Raw genomic sequence first — 22942 nt, 5'->3', positions numbered from 1 at the left:
CGAAGTGAGTTTTCGCTGTATAATTAGTATTCGTGTTAAGTTTTTAGTTTACTCTCTAAAATTAGTTATTAAGGTATTATACCAATTGAATGAAGAGGAGTTCATCAACAAATCATTAAATGTACTGAACCTTCCTTGTTGAATACGAAATGAATGCAATTTGAACTATTGCCGATAACGAGAATTTACTTTTTCATCTAGAATATAAAAACTAGAATTTCAGGTGGCGCTGTTGATTATTGTTTACAACTTGCGTATTTTTGTTTAATCATGGTTTATGTGTACGTCTGCCAAGGGAATTTTCGCTGTATAATTAGTATTCATGTTAACAGTTTTTAGTTTATTTTCTAAAATCAGTTATTAAGGTATTATACCAATTGAATGAAGAGTTGTTGTCTACTACCATAAATAATGATTATTTACGAAGTCAGAATGTAAGTAATTATAAAGTTTCTAGTTTCGTTGGGGTTAAAGAATGGAATATTTAATTCGTTTGTTTTTATTTTGATTAGACTTTCACAGGTAATAAAAAATTTTCAGAATTTTCATTGGAAGGATGGACCGAATTTGATAACTCATATAGAGTGTGATGCATCTGCCGAAAAGAAAATTAGACTTACACCTTATACGGCACATGAAAATAGCACAATTTGAAATAATATTTATGGACAGCAACGAATAAGCGTGATATGTAATGCTAAGTTGAATAAATTCTTGGGGAGAAGAAGGGGAATGGACAGCAAAAATTATCAGTATATTAAATTAGTTAATGATAGAACACTAATTTGACAAATCTGGGATGGGTGAAAGTGGTTCGGAAAGAGGGGAATGTAATCAACAGGATACTTTCCTTGTATGATTATACGTCACTCACCCCATGTTGCAAATATTAACATCAGAGTTTATGGAGAATATTTTAAGTCAGATAATAGGAATTGGTATGATTATACGGCGATAGCCTGCTCTCTGATAGTCGCTAGGTAAGCGAAATCACGTGACCTAATAGATACGATTTCACGTCACAAGAAGTTACGTCATTATGACAACCGCACGCCACCGAGCTGAAGATTGGCAACCATTATGTGCCACTCGTCAAAGGAGAGAAACTGTTATGCGGATACTTTTTTATTTTTATTTTGGTGGGTTATTTGGTTTTCATGCTTTTCTTTAGTAAAGTTTTTTTTAAGTGACTAGGTTGCAAGATTGTTTTTATGGAGCTCTTGTTTGTGATGATTTGCTTTGTTACTTTACGTGTGTTCGTGTTATTTTAGGAATTGCAGTAAATTTTTTTTTTATGATGAATGTGGAGCGAGGAGGGCATTTGTGCGTGTTAGCGTTTTGTGCGGGAAGGTGTGTATTTTATTAGAGGGGGTCAGGTAGAGTGGGTGATTTTTTTTAAGATTGTGTCTATTGAAGGCGGCAGGCAGAGTGGGATTTTTTGAGCAGCAGCTGTTTTTTGAGGCAGAGACATAATGAGTGATGGAGTATGTCTTATAGTCATATCCAGAGGTGCAGAAGTAATTCATGAACTACACTGACATACAAAGAACCATAGCGTTTGTGAGTACTAAGTAATACCGCACTTCTCAAAATTAAAAATAAAATAAGTAACAAGAAAATTTAATTCTTTTTGTCTATTTCCCTCATTGTAGTGCTTAATGACATCTCGGCAAGAAATGAATAAACAGAAAAATAGGCATTATTAAAAGCAAATAATTATCTGCCACATCTTGTTAAAGGAGTATAGAATGAGTCAATCTCTCTCTCGTTCCATGATAAAGTGGATGAATTCAGAAACGTGATGAGAAAGAGAGAGAGAGAAATTTGGCCATATCTTCCCCCTTCGCAATTTTTTCTGGAACCTTGAAGTTGGTTTAACTTATATGGACGTGAACACTGCGCGAGGAAAATTAGTAACAATGTGAAACAAGAGAGGAGAGGCATATATGAAGCAGTGATAGGATTAAATTATAGATACTAACAGTGACTAATTAAGGTTAGTAGTAGGGGTCCCACTAGTGACCAAATGCTTCCGGTGGGCGTGGCTTTTCCCTGAGGGTATATGTGTCAATGGCTTCAGCTCCTAGTAGGGGTGACGGTTCTGACCAAATGCTTCCGGTGGGCGTGGCTTCCTGACGTGATTGTGAGTGACGTCATGAGTTTGGAATGTTAGGAATTTCCCTGTGGGCATATGTGTGAATGGCTTCAGTTCTTGTGTTTTGGTTCGCGTATGGAATTGTGGGGAGGTTTTTTTTGGTTCGCCTATGGAATTATGGGTGATGATAGAGATAAGGATTCGTGTTGTGATTGGTGGGACACTTTAAACCAAATGCTTCCGGTGTGCGTGGCTTCCTGAGTCAGGAATTTCCCTGTGGGCATATGTGTCACTGGCTTCAGTTCTTGTGTTTTGGTTCGCGTATGGAATTATGGGTGATGGTAGAGATAAGGAATCGTGACGCGAATGTTTGTTATGAGATGTAGATAAGTGACATCATTTGTTAGTTGTAAATAAGTGACGTTATTGTTTTGAATGGAAAGGGATATATATTAGTGTATAAGTAATCGTGTTGTCATTGGTGGACACTTCTGACAAGATCAAGATAAGATAAGAATCGTGACGTGAAAGTTTGTTGTTATAGAGTTTGGAATTTCGCTGGGGCCCTCGTCTGTCGGGACATCACGTGGTGTGATGGGTGATATTTAGAAATAAGAATCGTGACGTTATGTCTTTGTGTGGTATTTTGGTTTGGCTATGGAATTGTCGGCTATGTTTTGAGATAAGATATCTTTGAATTTTCCCAGGGTGACACATCCGTCATTGTCGTCTGTGGGAATTCTTAGAGTATGTCGTGATAGCGGGTGTGATTAGATTTTCTGAATAATTAATTCTATGCTATGTCACTCAAACGTACATTTTTTTTTTCTTCTATAGATGGGCGTACTAATTTCCAATACATTTTGGGGTATTTCTTTCCTGTTAAAGGGTGGGAATTCTTAGAGTAGAGGCTAGTGGCGGTTGTGTTTCGAGCTTTTCTGAATAATTTTATTATATGGTGGTGTCCTTCAAACATACACTTTTTTCTTTTTTTTTTTTTTTTTGCTCCGAAGTTTTCATTATCAGTTGGAGGTGATATTACTAAAAGATTATTGGCAAATGACAACATCTTTTTCGAATTAACGTTATCTTGTTTACAAATGTTTGGGAAATGGTGTTTTTTTTTTAGTTTACATGAAGAGAAAAAACCAAACGGTATTTTAAAAATAAACGGAGATTTTAAAGGTTGCAATAACTTTTTTGTATGTAGTCTAGAAATTCTAATGATAATTTAAATTTACTTACAGTTTTCCAGAATGATTCTTCTTAATGCAAACAGATATTCCAAAATAGTTGAATTTTTATCCACACCACAACACACAAAAACACAATCTTGAAAGAACGAAATTTCTGTAATTATCTGAAAAGCTATTTGACTTTTGTTCCTTAGATTTCTGGTTCCACTGTTAATTCCATAGAATAGAGTCATACGATGTTTGTGATGTGACTATATGTTTTTAGTATTCACATAATTCGTTCCTTGTCACACATATCCTAAGTCGTGTGTGTTTCATGAGTAATAATCCGGAACCGAGCGGTAATGTCAAATCGCAGTATTCACCTTTTAAATAACTCATATTCTTCCTTTGATGTTTTGCGCGGTATTATCAGTTCGGGGAAGAACGACTGTTTTTCTATAGTTGAATATTTAATTTAGATTACTATCCGATTGGTTCGTTCTCTGTTTAATTCCTTCCCACAGTTGCTCATGCTATGTTTCCTAAGCTTGGTGGGAAAGTCTATGCGCCTTTTTGTTTAGGGTAAGTGTAATTTCCTGTTTCGAATTCCGAGTGCTGTTAAGGTATGGAATTCTGACAAGTGAAATTATTATTATTATTTTTTTTTCAAATTGAATGGCTATTTTCTGTATTTTACTTTTAAAAATCAGTTTAATTACATATTCTAACAGAATAACTGAGCAAAATTAACGAATAAATAAAATGTGAATTTATTTTCCAACACTGTAGATTTCTCATTAAGTCGTATCTTAAAGATATCTCTCTTATCCGGTCGCCAACTTGTTGTACCTAGGTGAAAAATAGTATGTGTGTGTGTGTGTGTGTGTGTGTGTGTGTAGTAACGTGTTGGTTTAAAATATCTAATGGCTCTGTAAAATAACCAAATTCTAGCAGTATTGTAATTTCAGGTGAAATCGTCTGCACTAAAATTCTGGTTATTTATTTAATACTCGATTTTTTTTTTTTTTGCTTCCAAGAGTTGACAGTTTCTTGATATATTTGAGGGCTTGCATGAACAAATAAGAATTTTAACTCACTGAGTCAAAAAAAAAAATAAATAAAATAAAATAACAAAAATCTAGTTAGTTTGTGGCATTAAATTTTACAAGGAGAAAAAAAAATGTTGTGGTCTTACTTAAATTTGTATTTTGACTGTTGTCCTCTCAGCCCTACTCTTTTTTTTTTTTCACAGTAGGGATATTTATATATTTTAACATAATTATTATATTAGATATTCTTTCCAACACAAATAAATAATTATGTATTCTTATTTCAAATGAATATTAGCTCAGAAAGAAAGAAAGAAAATTGTAAAGAAAAAAAAATATTTACCTTCAAATAACTATTTTGGAATCACAGCAAACAAGAAATTCATCACCTTTTCAAAGTTTTTAAATTCCTACCCATATTGTTCACCCATATTAGTCACCCTCTTGACTACATTTTCACTTCCACAACCTGATGCTATTTTTTTTCCTCCAAAGTTATCAGTATCAGTTGGAGGTAACATAACTAAAAGATATCCGCGAATAATAAGCTCGCTAATCTCCGCTAGCCTGAGCAGACATCTGCTGGTGGAGAGAGGGATGATGGGTTAGAGTATGGGATGGGGGAGCATTTAGCATCAGTTGGAAGTGACATGACTAAAAGAAATCCGACAACGGCAAACTAGCTCATCTCCCTTAGATGAGCAGACATCTTCTGGAGGATAGGGAGGGTGGGGGAGCCTTGCAGGGAAGACCACTGTCAACCTCTTGACTACCCTTTCACACCCAACACATAATGCTATTTTTTTTTTTCCATCCAAACAATTTCGGACATCCGCAATGGCGAGATCGTTCATCTCATTGGTTATCAGTTTGAGGTGACATCACTAAAAGATATCTACAAATGGGTAGCTCGCTCATCTTCCTTTGGATGAATTCGAGCCACAGAGATAAAGTTTGTACCATAATGTCACAAAGTAAGATAAACGCACATCAACATCAATCCACCAGCATGCGAAAACATGTCTGTGAGTCACCTGCGCGAAAGTTTCGTTTGGAAGGAACGGTCAGGGTAAAGGGTCAGGTAAACAGTACTATAAAGAAAAACAATCGAGTCGAGTGTCTTTTCAGTTACTGCAATTCGTTCATCCAGTGCAGCTATCGTATTGTGTTGTGTTGTGTTGTGGTGTTTAGGTCCAGTAAAGTAAAATAATGAGTGAACCACAAAAGTCTTTGAAATTTTCTTTCTTCAGGAAAATAGTGTAAACTAAATATTGTGAAATATTTTTAGGTAATTACAAGTTTCGATTTTTTTTTCGTTGTAAGTAATATTTCAGCAAAATAAAATAAGCATTTGTAAAACTTAAATGAACAAAGATGTGTGTTTCTGTTGTGTTTTCCACAGTGAAATTTTTACTCAGTTATTCAGTTTAGAATTTGATAATTAAATCCATAACTTTATACCTTAATGCAATTCTGTTTAATTATTGCAAAAAAAATCACTAATGTGAAATTAATGCAAGGACCATGGGAAACCTGATATTCTGTAATTAAGTATTTAGAAATTTGTCTAATGCTACCTATTGCCATTTTTTTAAATTTTTTTTTGAGTTATCTGTAAACATTTCGTTCGCATACTCGAAAATCCTACCTGTTAGAATTTGGTGATTTTACAGAGAGAAAGCAGATAATTTTACCCAAAACATAACTTAAACTCTTAAAGTTTAGTATAGAAAAAAGGTTTATACTCTCCAGATAACACAAATACAAATTTTACCTTTCCCAACACAAAGTAAGATAAAAATTTGGTTATTTTACAGAGTGCAGATATTTTAACTCATCACGTTACCAAACTCTTAAAAAAGCTTGATGTAAAAAAGAAAAGAAGGTACATTTTTCTTTTTTTTTTAAGATATTTGTACATGATAAAAGTTTAAAAACATATCACTGCCAGTCGAAACTTTTTTTTCTTTTTTTTTTTTCAAAACTTGACAACACATATTTGTAGTTTGGTGAATAAAGTACAAATGAACTGAAAAGTGACAATTTTGTTACTACATCTGTAGATACCTTCACCAGACTAGAAAAACAATCGTACCAAATTCAAACAATACGACTGTTAGAATTTGGTTATTTACAGAGAGATAACTGATATTTTAGTCTATCACGTTACTTAAACTCTAAAAACGTTTATTGTAGAAAATAAAAATGATATCGTAGCATGCAGATAACAAATGAATCAACATGTATATATCAAATAATAATCACCTTTGGAAGAGAAAAATCAAAATCATTAACAAACTTAATACCCATACCCGTTCTTCATTTAAATGATACCAAATGATGAAAACAAAATGGGTATGAATTTCCAAACTTTGAAAAGCTGATGAATTTCTTGCTTGCTGTGATCATAAATAGTTATTTGAATGTAAACATTTTATTTTTCTTGCGAGTCGAAACTTATTTCAAAACTTTACCACCCGTACATTCTAGTAATGGGGGAATTAAAAACAGAGACCATACCAAATAACGGATTTGTAGTTTTGTGAATAAAGTAAAAATGAAGTGATAAGTGACAATTTGTTACTACATCTGAAGTAGATACCTTCACCAGACTAGAAAAAACAGTCGTACCAAATTCTAACAATACGACTGTTAGAATTTGATTATTTTACAGAGACAAACAGCTGATATTTTAGCCAATCTGGTTACTTAAACTCTAAAAACGTTTGTTGTAGAAAATAAAAAGGTATCGTAGCGTGCAGATAACAAGGAATCAGCATGAATGTATCAAAAAAAAAAAAAAATTACAGCCATTGGAAGAGAAAAATCAATAACATTAACAAACTTTATACCCATAACCGTTCTTCATTTAAATGATACCAAATGATGAAAACAATATGGGTAGGAATTTAAAAACTTTGAAAAGGTGATGAATTTCTTGTTTGCTGTGATTCCAAAATAGTTATTTGAAGGTAAACATTTTTTTTTCTTTACAATTTTCTTTCTTTCTTTCTGAGCTAATATTCATTTGAAATAAGAATACATAATTATTTATTTGTGTTGGAAAGAATATCTAATATAATAATTGTGTTAAAATATATAAATATCCCTACTGTGAAAAAAAAAAAAAAAAAAAGAGTCGGGCTGAGAGGACAACAGTCAAAATACAAATTTAAGTAAGACCACAACATTTTTTTTTTCTCCTTGTAAAATTTAATGCCACAAACTAACTAGATTTTTGTTATTTTATTTTATTTATTTTTTTTTTTGACTCAGTGAGTTAAAAGTCTTATTTGTTCATGCAAGCCCTCAAATATATCAAGAAACTGTCAACTCTTGGAAGCAAAAAAAAAAAAAAAATCGAGTATTAAATAAATAACCAGAATTTTAGTGCAGAAGATTTCACCTGAAATTACAATACTGCTAGAATTTGGTTATTTTACAGAGCCATTAGATATTTTAAACCAACACGTTACTACACACACATACACACACACACACACTATTTTTCACCTAGGTACAACAAGTTGGCGACCGGATAAGAGAGATATCTTTAAGATACGACTTAGTGAGAAATCTACAGTGTTGGAAAATAAATTCACATTTTATTTATTCGTTAATTTTGCTCAGTTATTCTGTTAGAATATGTAATTAAACTGATTTTTAAAAGTAAAATACAGAAAATAGCCATTCAATTTGAAAAAAAAAATAATAATAATAATTTCACTTGTCAGAATTCCATACCTTAACAGCACTCGGAATTCGAAACAGGAAATTACACTTACCCTAAACAAAAAGGCGCATAGACTTTCCCACCAAGCTTAGGAAACATAGCATGAGCAACTGTGGGAAGGAATTAAACAGAGAACGAACCAATCGGATAGTAATCTAAATTAAATATTCAACTATAGAAAAACAGTCGTTCTTCCCCGAACTGATAATACCGCGCAAAACATCAAAGGAAGAATATGAGTTATTTAAAAGGTGAATACTGCGATTTGACATTACCGCTCGGTTCCGGATTATTACTCATGAAACACACACGACTTAGGATATGTGTGACAAGGAACGAATTATGTGAATACTAAAAACATATAGTCACATCACAAACATCGTATGACTCTATTCTATGGAATTAACAGTGGAACCAGAAATCTAAGGAAGGAAAGTCAAATAGCTTTTCAGATAATTACAGAAATTTCGTTCTTTCAAGATTGTGTTTTTGTGTGTTGTGGTGTGGATAAAAATTCAACTATTTTGGAATATCTATTTGCATTAAGAAGAATCATTCTGGAAAACTGTAAGTAAATTTAAATTATCATTAGAATTTCTAGACTACATACAAAAAAGTTATTGCAACCTTTAAAATCTCCGTTTATTTTTAAAATACCGTTTGGTTTTTTCTCTTCATGTAAACTAAAAAAAAACACCATTTCCCAAACATTTGTAAACAAGATAACGTTAATTCGAAAAAGATGTTGTCATTTGCCAATAATCTTTTAGTAATATCACCTCCAACTGATAATGAAAACTTCGGAGCAAAAAAAAAAAAAAAAAAGAAAAAAGTGTATGTTTGAAGGACACCACCATATAATAAAATTATTCAGAAAAGCTCGAAACACAACCGCCACTAGCCTCTACTCTAAGAATTCCCACCCTTTAACAGGAAAGAAATACCCCAAAATGTATTGGAAATTAGTACGCCCATCTATAGAAGAAAAAAAAAATGTACGTTTGAGTGACATAGCTTGGAATTAATTATTCAGAAAATCTAATCACACCCGCTATCACGACATACTCTAAGAATTCCCACAGACGACAATGACGGATGTGTCACCCTGGGAAAATTCAAAGATATCTTATCTCAAAATATGCCCACAATTCCATAGCCAAACCAAAATACCACACAAAGACATAACGTCACGATTCTTATTTCTAAATATCACCCATCACACCACGTGAAGTCCCGACAGACGAGGGCCCCAGCGAAATTCCAAACTCTATAACAACAAACTTTCACGTCACGATTCTTATCTTATCTTGATCTTGTCAGAAGTGTCCACCAATGACAACACGATTACTTATACACTAATATATTTCCCTTTCCATTCAAAACAATAACGTCACTTATTTACAACTAACAAATGATGTCACTTATCTACATCTCATAACAAACATTCGCGTCACGATTCCTTATCTCTACCATCACCCATAATTCCATACGCGAACCAAAACACAAGAACTGAAGCCAGTGACACATATGCCCACAGGGAAATTCCTGACTCAGGAAGCCACGCACACCGGAAGCATTTGGTTTAAAGTGTCCCACCAATCACAACACGAATCCTTATCTCTATCATCACCCATAATTCCATAGGCGAACCAAAAAAAACCTCCCCACAATTCCATACGCGAACCAAAACACAAGAACTGAAGCCATTCACACATATGCCCACAGGGAAATTCCTAACATTCCAAACTCATGACGTCACTCACAATCACGTCAGGAAGCCACTCCCACCGGAAGCATTTGGTCAGAACCGTCACCCCTACTAGGAGCTGAAGCCATTGACACATATACCCTCAGGGAAAAGCCACGCCCACCGGAAGCATTTGGTCACTAGTGGGACCCATACTACTAAGGTTATCCCCACCAACCTCTGAGAATCCCTGAACTTTCTTTCGGTCTCTCGTATTTTTTAACTGTATGGAATTGTGAGAAATACTGGGGGGAAAAAAGGTATTATTCATAATATGGTTTATCTTTTTTTTCTTTTTCAAATACTCGATGATAAGCAGAAGTAAAGGCACCTACTGGGTTGCCACTACAAACAGGAAAGTAAAATTCGTGACTTGATTTGTACCATTTAACGTTTGGTGTCGAAATTACAAGCAGATTTATTGTATTAATTGCCGTATTTTGTATGTTTATTTTAGATTAAGAAAAGTACTTTTTATAAATTTTTCTTACACTCATCTTTAATATTGTTTTTCTTTCAACACTGTCAGTCAAACTACGGATTGAATTCCTTAAACTTGCGGCATTAAGCTTGTGCTTAATAGATAATACAGCACAAAGAACTGTGGAGCTAAGATAGATACAAATTAAATCACTAAGAGAGTGAAAGAACTAAAATAGCGTAATTAAACGAAAAATAGAAAGACATGGAAACAGAAAGAGAGAAGAATTTGTAATAATACACATTTTTATGTTAAAATTCGGACGTTGAAAACTAAAAGATCAAAAGCTGTAAACATTCGAAGTTGAGTTTTTTTGGAGATCATAACATCCCCAGTAAATGGCTAATTGTTTTAGTCTTTGTTAGAAAGCAAAAACACACGAATCTCTCTAGAGGCCGAATTTTTTGTGCCCTTGCTCGTTACATGCAGGGACATAACGATTAATTCAATTGCGAACACATCGCTGGCTTCAATTATTCTATCAACAAAAGCATTTATCGTAATGGCTACCATCAGACAAAGCTTGCTTCCATCAGCTTTATTAATGCTCCCAGTAACACACAGATAAAAGCTCTCTCGATTTCCATAATTAACAACGTGTGCTGTGTTTACCCCCCCCGTCATTTTTCTTCAAATCAATCTACAAAGACACTGTCCAATAATCATTCTCTCTCTCTTCATTGCAGAATAAATTAACTTTTGAACATTCTGCCACTCTACCGACGCTATTTTTTATCTTGTGTATTAATTAGATTGCATGTTTTTTTTTTCACTGATGTTGTCGTTTTTTTTTCAATTTACTTAGCTGGATGGCTAACGTTATGTTGTTTTGCGTCAATTGTTCATTTAATTCTTTATTTTTTTCCCTGCATTTTTTAGTGTTTCCTTATGTTTTCAGACGTTGTTCAAGCATTTTACTCGGTCGTTTTCAGATTTATATTAAACTTTTATGTTTTTTTTCGTTTTGTTTTCAAATGATTTCCTTGAAAAGAGAAATTTCTCGCAGTTTTCTCCCATAATTTAATTAGATCCCATTGCGTTTTCCTTAAACTTATTATATTCGAAGGAGTAACGGTGGAAAAATTTTTCTGCGTGGTGTCTTTAATCAATATTCTACCTTCTAGTCATTAAAACCCGTTATGTCCGATGACTTCAGCGCAGGGTTGCTACCACATTAACCCGATCTGCAGCTCAAGAGGATGGGAGGAAAGTAAAAAAAGAAGTGAAATGATTGATGATGCTACCGTCATGCCCTCTGTGTGCTACAGAGAGACTGCATTATTACTGCATGGGGTTGAATTGTTCGCTTGAAGCTTCCTTAGAGGAGTACAGTAAGAGTAGCACAGTCCAGGAGTGGCAGACTAGTTGCTGCATCACACACACACACACACTAGAGGTAATGTTACAATATATATTGGTGGCTGCTCACTAAAATATTCATACCCTATCTCGCTAAGTAGCTCAAATTGCGTAGTTTTATCTCTGACAAGAGTGGACTGTCGATATATTTTATCTTCTGAATCTTATCGGAGAGATAATTCCAAAATATACTTCATCCAACTACTGTACCTTAATTATCTATGTTATTTGTCTTTTCTTAGCTGTAGTATAATTGCAATACGGCAGTGACGTACGCAGGATACGAACCGGTGTTTACAATACTGCCGAAAGATTAATGTACCAAATGGATAACTGATTTGAATTGCTGATAATTTTAGCGAATTTTTCGTCGTATATGATTTTTGTTACTAGTTGATAGCATATTGTTATATACTTGTAACGGGAAAAAAAGTTCATTAAAAAATGAGGTTAGACAATCCACCTAGAAAAATTCTGTGTTCACTACTAGAATACAGTAACATCGTTATCAAAGGCCTTTACCTTTTCTCGGAAAATTTGAACATTTTTATCCTATTTTTTTCTATCCCATATTGAGCAGCATTGATAAATACAGAAGTAACGCAAAAAAAAAAAATTTGAACATTAATCATGTGTACGAAAAAAGCGTCCGTAGCATATGCATTTTTTCTTTGGTTTAGACCAGTCCTTTGGTTGGAAAAATCCCGGTTCGAATCCCGTCTACGACGTGAAAAACATTTCACGTCGTAGACGGGTCGTTTAAATCAAATGCCGAGTTAGCCGGTCTCATACGCAGACACACACACACACACACAAAGTCTACAGCCATAAATACTAGTCTTTAGGGAATGTAGCAGAGGAGTGGCTTGCTGGCTGCATTAATTTGCCGTGACCCCTAATTAGGGGGGGGCTATCCGTCCTAGGGGAAGGAAGGAAGGGGTTGAAGAAGAAGCACATTCGTAACAGCGTTGTCTTTTGGTTCGAATGTCTTCTAGGACGCTGAAAATCTTTATAAGATTTCATCTGAAAGTGAGCTACCCAGAGATGAAAGGATTTTCCCTTCCAAAGACCGTGTTTTTTTTTTTTTTCATCCTTCAAAATTGATAAAACTTTCCAGAGAACACACACAATTTACAAACAATTTGTTATTATAAAATTTGTAACAACAACATGTGTTTTATTATTAATAACAATATACTGCCGTCTTATTGCCATTGTGTCTTGTATCATTGTATCTAAATAACCGTATCTGGAGATTTTTATTTTTCATACGAAGAAGAGCCCACAAGATACATATCTAGCTTCACAGTGATTTGTAATGTTCCACAGTGAAGAGGCTTCGTAAAGAGCAGAGTCAAACGTTTATACAAAAACAGTTGCTATGAAATGCCTTTAAATTTACTTTGGGAGACCATCTTATGATCGTATTTCTTAATTTTTTTTTTTTTTTTTCATTTTAAGATCCAAGGTGTGACAAGAATACAGAACACAGTTATGCTGAGATTGAGAAATGGAAGCTCTTTGTAGTATTTCATGCATTTTGTAATCGTCTTACCAAATTAGAAGTCGACCATGATGAATACATGTTGCTCCTTAGACACATCAGTTTCTTGTGCAACTAAGTAGAAAGATGCGTGTCTTTTAGAGCAACTCACTAACGAGTAAGTTGCGCTACCGTTTTTTTCTGGTAGGCGCCTGTATCTAAATATCCTAATTGGTTTTTATTTCAATATCGTTAATAACTTTCCTACATGGTATCATAAGTAGTCTTTATGCTCCGCGTTCTTTAAGTTATTTTACCATATTTTCCTGTTTTGCTAAAAGTAACAATAACAAAACTCCAGCATAGACCAAAGGATCCAGTTTATCCTGATTTTTGAAAAAAACAGACTGGAGATTACTTGTACGGTGAAAGTGGAATAGTTCAAGGATAACTTCTGGTTTCTGGTTTTCTTGAACTTAAATCAGAATAGTACTCGAGTGATTTTTTTTTCTAAATTCGGGGACCGAGGTATGCCTATTTGCATTTGTTTCGATAGAGTGGCAACTATTTCAGAAAATCTATTTGATGGCATCCAATTCATGCTTGAATAAGAAATCAAGGCAATAGGTAACGCACTAGATGACTTAGTGTTTTAATTCTGTCAACGTTATGATGCAAGTTGTAATATATGTCACAGAATTATACACTTACCCTTGTGTGAGTTTTCTTTATGTGCAATAAACTGTATATGGCGGACATTTGGTTGTCTTAAACTTCAAAGATCCTAAAGGGAAGACAATAGATTGTTTCAAATTCTAGGACTAACTGAAAATTTTAGTGACTTTTTTGTGAAACAAAAAATGCTTGCGACTGCACAGTACTCGTAGAAATAAAGAAAGGCTTCTTTAATAAGAAAGCAATGAACCTTTTTGAATGAATCCAATCTAAACAGAAATGGCTTATATGTTTTCCAGTTTTTGGGGAGGTTGTATTATTAAACACTAGACACAAGTACTAAATTCAAACATAATGCTTCGCATTCAAAGGACTGTTTCTTTTCATGGACTCTAATGGTGGTTAGGGTCGTTCTGTCTATCGACTTTTCTTGTACTACTCCTTGTTCCATCGATTAACTAATTGCTTTTTTAATGTATGGACTCACCGATGATCATTTTAAAAACATTAAAAACAACATTATTCACTGTTACTTAAACGATGTCTGTCTGTTCTTCTCTTACATCAATCGTTTATGTCTATTCCAACATTTGTATTTATAAAATAAAATGCTTCGTAACTGCAACTACTAGCTTGCACTTTTTGATAAAACATCCCAACTTGATTTTACCACGAAGAAAACTTGACGTAAAAACATTTAAAACAAGGACATCTTTCCTGTGGTCTTTGGAAGCATGAATAAAACTTTAATAAATTCAAGTCTTCTTTTACTGTCAGAAATGATTTAAGATCTTTTCAACATCCTTAATGTTTTCAGACCAAAACAATGCTTTTCCAGATATTTTAAGACTATAAAACAGTAGCCAATGTTATTTGAGTAATAAAAAAATTTGACCAATATTAGACTGATGCACTTACATTTTTATATGAAGTTAGCAACCAAAACGCACATTATGTTCTGTTTCACTTAAGCTTAAAGCTTATCTTTCAACTTCCGCGATCCAATGAGGAAATGCCCTCTTATTTATTGATAGTGTATTTTATAGTTTAACTAACTAGACAGCCCTTTCTATTTCATTTGGATCCTATCCAACAACTACATTGAAGCCTTGTTAAAAAGAACCGAGAGATAATTCGATTCATTCAACTGCAGGACTTTCTGTTATGTTTCCGAATTTTATTCTTATTTCTCCAACTTATAGTATCCTAACTAGTATGTAAAAATTCTCTTTATCTCTCGCATCCAGCATATTTCCAGTTTCACTGTAACAATTGTTTTCGCTGCTCAAAAGATAATGTTTACTGTTCTTGTCTGTAGACAGTCTACTGTTGCCATCATTTGGATGTAAAAGTACAAACTCACCTATCCATCCTATATATATATTTATTTAAACTAAAAATTTCAAAAATACAACAAAATTCCGTGTAAAAAGCATTTGTTCATAGACTTTACAACATCCAGGGACTTAATACCAACATCAGTGATTCAAACTGTATCTGTTATTCATCACTGATACTCAACTGGCATCTTCTACGACTAGAATTCACTTAATCCTTCCAAAATATACCGTGTTATACCATGTTTTCCTCAAGAAGGATGAGAAGAAATACATTCCTTTTTTGGTTTCTCAGGTCTGATATCCCATATCGAAGGTTATCAAAACCTGGAATTTCCTTCGATGATCTTCTTTGACTTAAGATTTCATGGCCTCATTTTATTGCTTTTCCAGTTGCTTTCTCCTTAATTTGCTGCCTTTATTGCTATATTAATTCTGATGACTATGTTGATCATTTTTCGTTATATATCTCTGAAAATTAATTCCATCCCATCGAATGTTTACTCGAAGAGTGGGATAATCTTCCTTGGAGATTTCAACGTCTATAATTCCAACCTGCTCCCCGTTCTCTAACATTTCAGACCAAGCTGGAAGAGAGGCGTAACTGTTTCGTTGTTAGTAATAATCCAAACCCTTAATCAGTTTATCAGAATATCAGATAATCCTCATCATTCGTCTCCAAATATATTCGTCTCCGACTCTCCCTCCAAGTATACCGATGATGATCTAAAGCTCATGATATTACAAGGGTGCTAACTGGGATGAACGTCAGGATTTCTCTGCCTCTTTCTTTGAATAAAGCAGCAATCAGACTAGAGTCTGATTACTGCTTTATTCTCCATTCCACTCAAAATCCCCGATCTCTATACAAGCTTTGGTTTTTCCAACAAATGTGTCAAAGCTGTCCAAACTAAAAATGCAACACATAATACACCCAGTGGCTTTAGTTAAAACTCCAACCTCTCACCGAGCTTATACTACAGCCAGTGAGAACTGCAAAAGAAATAATTCCATCTTATTATCAAATTTTGCCTCCTACTTGCCTCAAATGCAGTAGAGCCGTACGATCGCTCACCAAGGCTATTGGGCAAACTTTCTGCCCTATTTTCACCATTCTCATCCTTATGAAACAATGGCAGCAACTCTTAAATATAAAACAGATAGTTTGGCATCAGTCTTCTTCTCTAACTCTTGGTTAAACGATAACCCTCAGTGTTAGTTCTGGAGATTTTGGTTATATCTTGGTTAGACGATAACGTATTAGGTTAGTTCTGGGGTGCAAACTCGTTGTACTATTAATACTATTATTATTAAGAGCTTCAGAACTAACATTCATCCTGCATTGGCATTACAAACTGTCTTGCTTATCTGACATCATCCATCAGCATGGAAGCAGTCTTATCCAGGTGATTTCTTTAAAAAGAAAGGAGATAAAAGTCACCTGTCGTCCCATTCCCTCTCCCCCCCCTTAAATACTCTCAAAAGTGATAGAGAATATAAATAACAACAACCAGCTTCTTCACTGCTCTAGAAACTAATCAGAGGATGGGTTTAGTGAAGTTTAGAAAACCAATATGGATTTCTCCGTTATACTTCTATATCAGACTGTCTCGCTAGCCTTGCCTACCTTTGGACGCAGACCATGGAAAGATTTGTAGACTCATGTGATCGCTCGATATCTCCAAAGAATTTGAGTATGGCTCATGGCGTTCTTTTTAAGCTGACATCTTATGGTCTTCCTCTTATCCTTTGTGAGTGGATTGCCCAATTTTCTCTCTGCTTGCTCACTGCGTGTAGTAGTTGATGGTTTCCTATATATATATATCAGTAATTTTTCACTGCGTCCTACTCATAGTTTTGCTGATTACAGTACTCTCCATTCCTCTTCGTCGTTTCCAAAACCGCTTATTACTTAGATGACTCACTTAAAGATATCATCTAGCCATTCTCAAGTACGGTGAAGATCATTTAGTAAATTGTAATGCTTCCAAAACACAAAACACAACCTTACCTTCTTTATCGGAAGAATCTCTCTCAATTTCGATGATATTTCGTCCACGAACCAAGATCCGTTTTCTCTTCTTAAGCTTATTTTCATGTCTAGCTTATCTTGGCATAAACATATCTCGTTCGTAGTCTCTTCACATTCCAAAATCTTTTTTCTTCTCTTCTGCTCAACTGGTGTGTAAATCCTAAATCCACCGAACTTTAAATATTGTTCCTCGGTCTGGGATGAAGTACTGAAAATGTTCCTCGGATTGCTCGATTGTATCTAGAAGAGCTATTCGCTTAATAGATTATCGCTTTCCCATAGACGCTCTGTATTTCCATGGCCGTCGGTCCACTGGATTGGTTACCACTGTTCCTTCACTGTTCCTCCACTTTTCTCTAGTCAGGTACAAACAACTGCTGGTCAACATCCATATACCATTCAGCTCCAAACTCACCGAGCCAGCTTCTCATTCTCTTCCATCATTGTTATCATGTTATCTCTATCCTTTAGGTCAGGTCTTTCCAATATCGTATTCCCAGATGAATACAGCCTCCATTTCCTCAAGAAACAGATTCCTTTCTTCTCTCTAATCACTTGTCCACAAACGACACTTTCATCTTATAGGTCTTTAGGCCTCATGCGTAGGGTTGATATAAAAAGATGGTTCTCCTTTGAGGGATTTGACTTCTTTCTTGTTTGGATAGCTCAGCAATGATGTAAAAAAAGACTGCATCCTTGTGAGATAAGAAGGCACATACATTTTTTAATGTTGAAGATCGAAGTTCTTTGTGTACTAATGAAAAATAATTTTACAAGAAATATAAGTATTACAAGACCACCTTTTTATTTGCAATTATGCTACTTAGCTCGTGACTATTATAGATCTCCAGAGATCCATAATATTCTGGATAAGATGGTGAGACTCCAATCTCTTCCATCTCGCGCAGTGGCAGCTCGTACATGAGCACTGCGACACAGCAGCACCCCTAAGGAAAAAATAAAAAAATTAAAATTTGTTCGTGTTTATAAATAATAACAATGCTTACAACATTATATAAATGCAATACAATATGTTAAAGATTACAGCTTATGTTTCGACAGTGATCGAATAGTTAATAATTGGAGTTGTTCGATTAACGCTTTAGTTTGATGAAATATTTTTAATAAAGCAATTTTTAATATGTAAATTTATTTATTAATAAATTCGTTACTGATTAGATTTTTTTTTTTTTTTTTTTTTTTTTATATGCAGCACCCCCTACTTAAAATTTTCACCGGCCGCCACTGATCTCACGGTTAGTAACGTATATGTGTAGACATGAAAAACCTCCGCCTCCGTTTGAGGCCAACTAACTCACCATTTGATTGCAAACACCCGATAAAGGTTCTTCTTGTCATAGACGAGATTCGGACCCTGGTGTTTCCAATCGAATGGCTTGTCTGTATCCACTGAGCTACGGAGGCTCCTACTGAAATCGGAGTTCACTTAATTGTTTTGTAATGTCAATCAAGGATCTAAGTAAACAATGTTTTTTTTTTATCTTCCTTTGATCCGACCCCATCGTTTTTTATTTTTAATATATTATATGATATTTTAACAACAGAGAAAATAATGTGATCCAGCAAATATTTATCAAGCTGAGACAAACATTCCTATACAAAGGTGTCAGTACATATCTTTGTTTATCTTGAACATATCTTTGTTTATCTTGAACAAACTGTTGTTTAGCTTCGTATGGGACCCATTGACCTTGAGCAGTTTCGCAAAAAAAAAGTCCATTTGAAGACTTCAAAAATATCGTTTAACATTTTGAATAAAAATAATAGGTTTTATTAATTATCTGAAAATTAGTTACCAGACAGAAGACTCTTTGAAGAAACTCAGTCAATAATTAATCCGAAAATATTTTAGACTCTTTCTTTAGGAAACATAATTTCATCCAATTTGATATATGTAATTTTAAATTTGTTTAATTAATATATTGTAATTTAATTAATCTGTGAGACCACCGCCATGTTTATTGGCAGTCTGAAGTGGCTTCAAAAAGTTCCATGTTTGGTATCTAGACCATGGTTTCCAGACCAGATAAAAAATAAATAAATTGTACAAAAAATATAAAATTAATACAGAATACAATAATGGTTTACATAAAATATTTAGAGCCATATAAAAATTAATTAGATTATGTAATTATGTAATACATGATTTTTATATAAATTTTGATTAACAGAACGTAAACTTAGGTTCACGTCTGTTCATTGTTTTTATGTAATTGATCAAAGAATGTCCATTCCTCTCAAAAAATATATTCTTTGAAAATGCTATGAATTATATTTTGATAGAAAAGGAGGGAATAAAAATTCTTACTAGTTTTTATGAGGTCGTTTCTTCCAAATTAGCTGGTTTAGTTAGTTACTGTACCATTGGAATTTTCTCATTCCAACTAACTTAGATTTCTCCGTATTTTTAATTTAACGATGCTGGTTATTAACTAAATATTTAAAGAGGATTTTTTTTTTTTGTAGATATGGATTTTGTACTCTTCTATGTATCCGTAGGATTAAATGCACTCAATATTGTATCAATGCTTACCCTTGCTACCGATAATGGCTTTGATGCATTCACCGCAGTTTTTAATTTTTGATACGAGAGTCAGCTCGTATTAGTGTGGGCGTGGAAAAATTGATGAAGGTACTTCGTTTCATGTGGGTTTGCTACGAGTAACTAAACTAGTTTTCTGTCCTCCCTCTTCCTTCCGTTATGGGAAGTTTATTTTTTTTCAATCTATCTGCAAGATGGAATTACAAGCGATGGGAGTCTAGCTGACAATGATTGATAAATGTCCTAGTGCTTCGGTCATAAAAACTAACAGCATTTCTGAGAGCAATCTCCAAACAGTGTCCTCTGTTAACACATCTTCCAATTACATCGAAAAGCTTTAACAGTTAATTTTTGATGGGAGCAATTTTTTTTTTTTTTTTTTTTTTCAAAATTGTTCGTATACTTCGGAGAATTTGAAAAGAGAAAGAACTAGGATTGGCTCGAATTGCACAATCTCAAGAGAAAGAAGGGGAAAAAAAATAATTTCGAGTGAGGTTTAATCTTCCAGATGGGGAAGAGTCTCTTTTTTTTTTTTTTTTTTCCATCGCAAAATCTTTAAACTGTTTGCGAAAGGATGGTTAAAAGTGATAGTAACAAAACCGATTAGAGCATGTTTTTTTGTTTCCTCGTAATCCCCATTACGACTGCCTTCCCCTGGTCTTTTTTTTCTCTTTTCTTTGCCCTCCCCTTGCGAGAGTGATTGCCTCACACACACACACACACACACACACAAAAAAAAAATGATCCCTCGCTGCCAAGACTCCGATTCAGCACAGTAAGAGAAAGTGATAGACATAGCGCTGCTCCATCTCCGTTTTTCGTGTTGCAAGTGTCACAAGAACGCCCTGGTCAACGTGACCCTGGTCTTATGTAGGAAGGATGAAGAAAATAAATAGCTTGTCTTCATCGCCTCCTCCCCCCCTTCCCCCCTTCAGAGGAGGAATGTGAACGATACAAACTGTCTGGCCACAGCTATCTCAGTTACTATAGTAACAGAGCACAGAAAACATTCGCTGTGGACCAGTCTCTTCTGTCTGCTATCTGGCAAAGCAAATAAACCCTAGGAGAGAGAGAGATACGACTTTTGTCGTTTATTTGGAGTTTGGTTGGTTCATTACGTGACAGATGAGGACGCCATCTGCTGGTGTTTGTTTGAGAAATGTTGGTCAGAAAATCGGATTTTGTGGTTGTGGTTACAATTATAAACAAGACGTTTTAAAATTGATTTTCCATTTGTTCATTTGGGAATGATACGAGAAGACTGTAAGAACGAATGAGGAACTGCATGATGTTTTAAGGACATTTAAATGTGATATTTTCAGATAAATGGATGTTAAATAATACATAAGAAACTTTCATTGTGTGTGTGTGAGAAAGAGAATGAATGAATGAATGAATAAAATATTCCCTTGAACTTAACATATCGCGTGCGTTGTTTGCATCTGTGAGACCAAACCAACTCAATAATTAACTCATTAAAAATACATGTAAACAGCACATTGCGGATAGTCTTAAAGTATTTAGAATCTAGGGAAGGTGATCCGTTTATCTCTAATGCAGAAAGAAAAAAATCGGGTTTTTATTAGAGAAAAAAAAAATAACACCACTTTAGTCGACTAATCGCTCTATAGTTTTGCCACAGTTAAATTCCAAGTATGTCGAATCCAGAAAGTGCGCTAGAGATGTTTCCTTGGAGTCTGTAATCTCATCCTCGCTATGTGAGTCACGTTAAAATGTTTTCTATCCAAAGAAACGTTTCTAGGAGACGAACAAAAGAGCTTTGCTCTCTCTCTCTCTCTCTCTGTAATATAAAGTTGATTTTTCTTCGCAGTTACATGTCCCAGTTTTTGTGACCTTTTGCCTGATGACTAAAAATCAACTCAGGTTTATCAGCTTGTCTTCTCAATGTCTCTTTGGTGCATTTCCTGTCAACACATTTAATTGTTCCTGGCTGTGACTGAAGAACATTCTTCAGCATTACTTTGTCACCAGCCTCATTAATAAAAATTATATCCCTGCTTTCCTCCAAAATATTTTGAACTATATAAAGGAATTTATCACAAATATCCTAAAAGTTTCATTGCGATCTTTTATTTTTATTCTTATAGGATATCGTAGGTTCTTGAACCAGTTGGAAGAAAGTTAGGATCTTATCCTGATCTTTCTCCATTGCTGGGAAATTGGCCTGTACTACGTTTAGGTGTTTTTCATATCTTGCATCGCCTTCCCAGAAATCTTAGAACTTGCAGAGCAACACCGAATCACTTTGCTAGTTAAGTCGTATGACTCAACTATTGAAAGCATTTATATGCTTTGAAAATGTAGCATTTGGGGAACTCTCAATACTCACCGACTCAAACTTTTTGTATTGATTTTTCATCAAATGTCTGTCAAAATTGGTTGATTACGGAATGAACAGTTGGATTGGAATATTTTGGAACATTTGGAAAGTGAAAAACCATGCTTTTAGTAAAAATCTCAATATTAGGAATGCATTAGTAAAATGTTTAGTATTAGATTCTCTTGTTTGGTTTTCTTAGTCACGAAGGAGTGGTTTTCGTTTGCTCCTGTCCGATGCTTTCATTGAAAGGGAGTCATCCGCCGGTTTTATATAGAGGTGAGAAGTTTGATTCCTCCCTAAAACTAGGGATTTTCATCTTTCAAAAGAGACGACCTGGCCAGAAGAACACACTCAATTAACAGACAATACACTTGCCTTATAGCGATAGTAATCCTGTCGTGATTTCAGACAACAGCATCTGATGAATGCGACTCAGTGTGCCCATGGCAACAGCTTCCAGTTTTAGTAGCTGAGTAGTGAAATTCGCACCACTGCTACTATTTCAAACATTCTGTGTTTGAACCCAGCTTACGCTGCAAATATTTCTTGAAAGGGAACTTCTCGATATTTTAGCATGCTAAGGGCTAGTAGGTAGCTTAATCGATGCAACGTCATATCCGTTTTTGCTTACTCGCTGAAGATCTAGGCTCGAATACGTAATAGGGTTTACATCCGGACATTTCAACGTGGGTAATTTTAGTCCAACCCAATAACCTGTATATAAAGAAATTGTTTAGTTTTACATTTTATCGTCTTATTTGAAGACATACTTTTCTTTTTACTAAAGGTGTATTTTCATAATGTGTAATTTCATTATATTTAAAATGGTGAACTTCTAACAAGATCTAGGAATCCATATTTATGCAAAT

At 34.4% G+C, this 22942-nt stretch overlaps 1 protein-coding gene across 2 annotated transcripts in view; it reads left to right on the top strand.

Moving 5' to 3' along the window:
- Positions 1–250: 250 nt before the first annotated feature.
- LOC150095297 (CYFIP-related Rac1 interactor B-like) overlaps positions 251–22942 on the top strand; it is a 587095-nt gene continuing 564403 nt past the window's right edge. For both annotated transcript variants that reach the window (XM_090410586.1, XM_090410583.1), the window contains exon 1: positions 251–434. The gene's annotated coding sequence lies outside the window, so the exon portion shown is untranslated. The remainder of the gene's footprint in view (positions 435–22942) is intronic.

This window comes from Typopeltis vanoorti, chromosome 20 (assembly GCF_054136105.1).
Source record: "Typopeltis vanoorti isolate ZY-2024b chromosome 20, IOZ_Tvanoo_1.0, whole genome shotgun sequence".
Lineage (NCBI taxonomy): Eukaryota > Metazoa > Arthropoda > Arachnida > Uropygi > Thelyphonidae > Typopeltis > Typopeltis vanoorti.
Note: the sequence above shows the minus strand (reverse complement) of the source record. Positions and strands in the feature narration are given on the sequence as shown.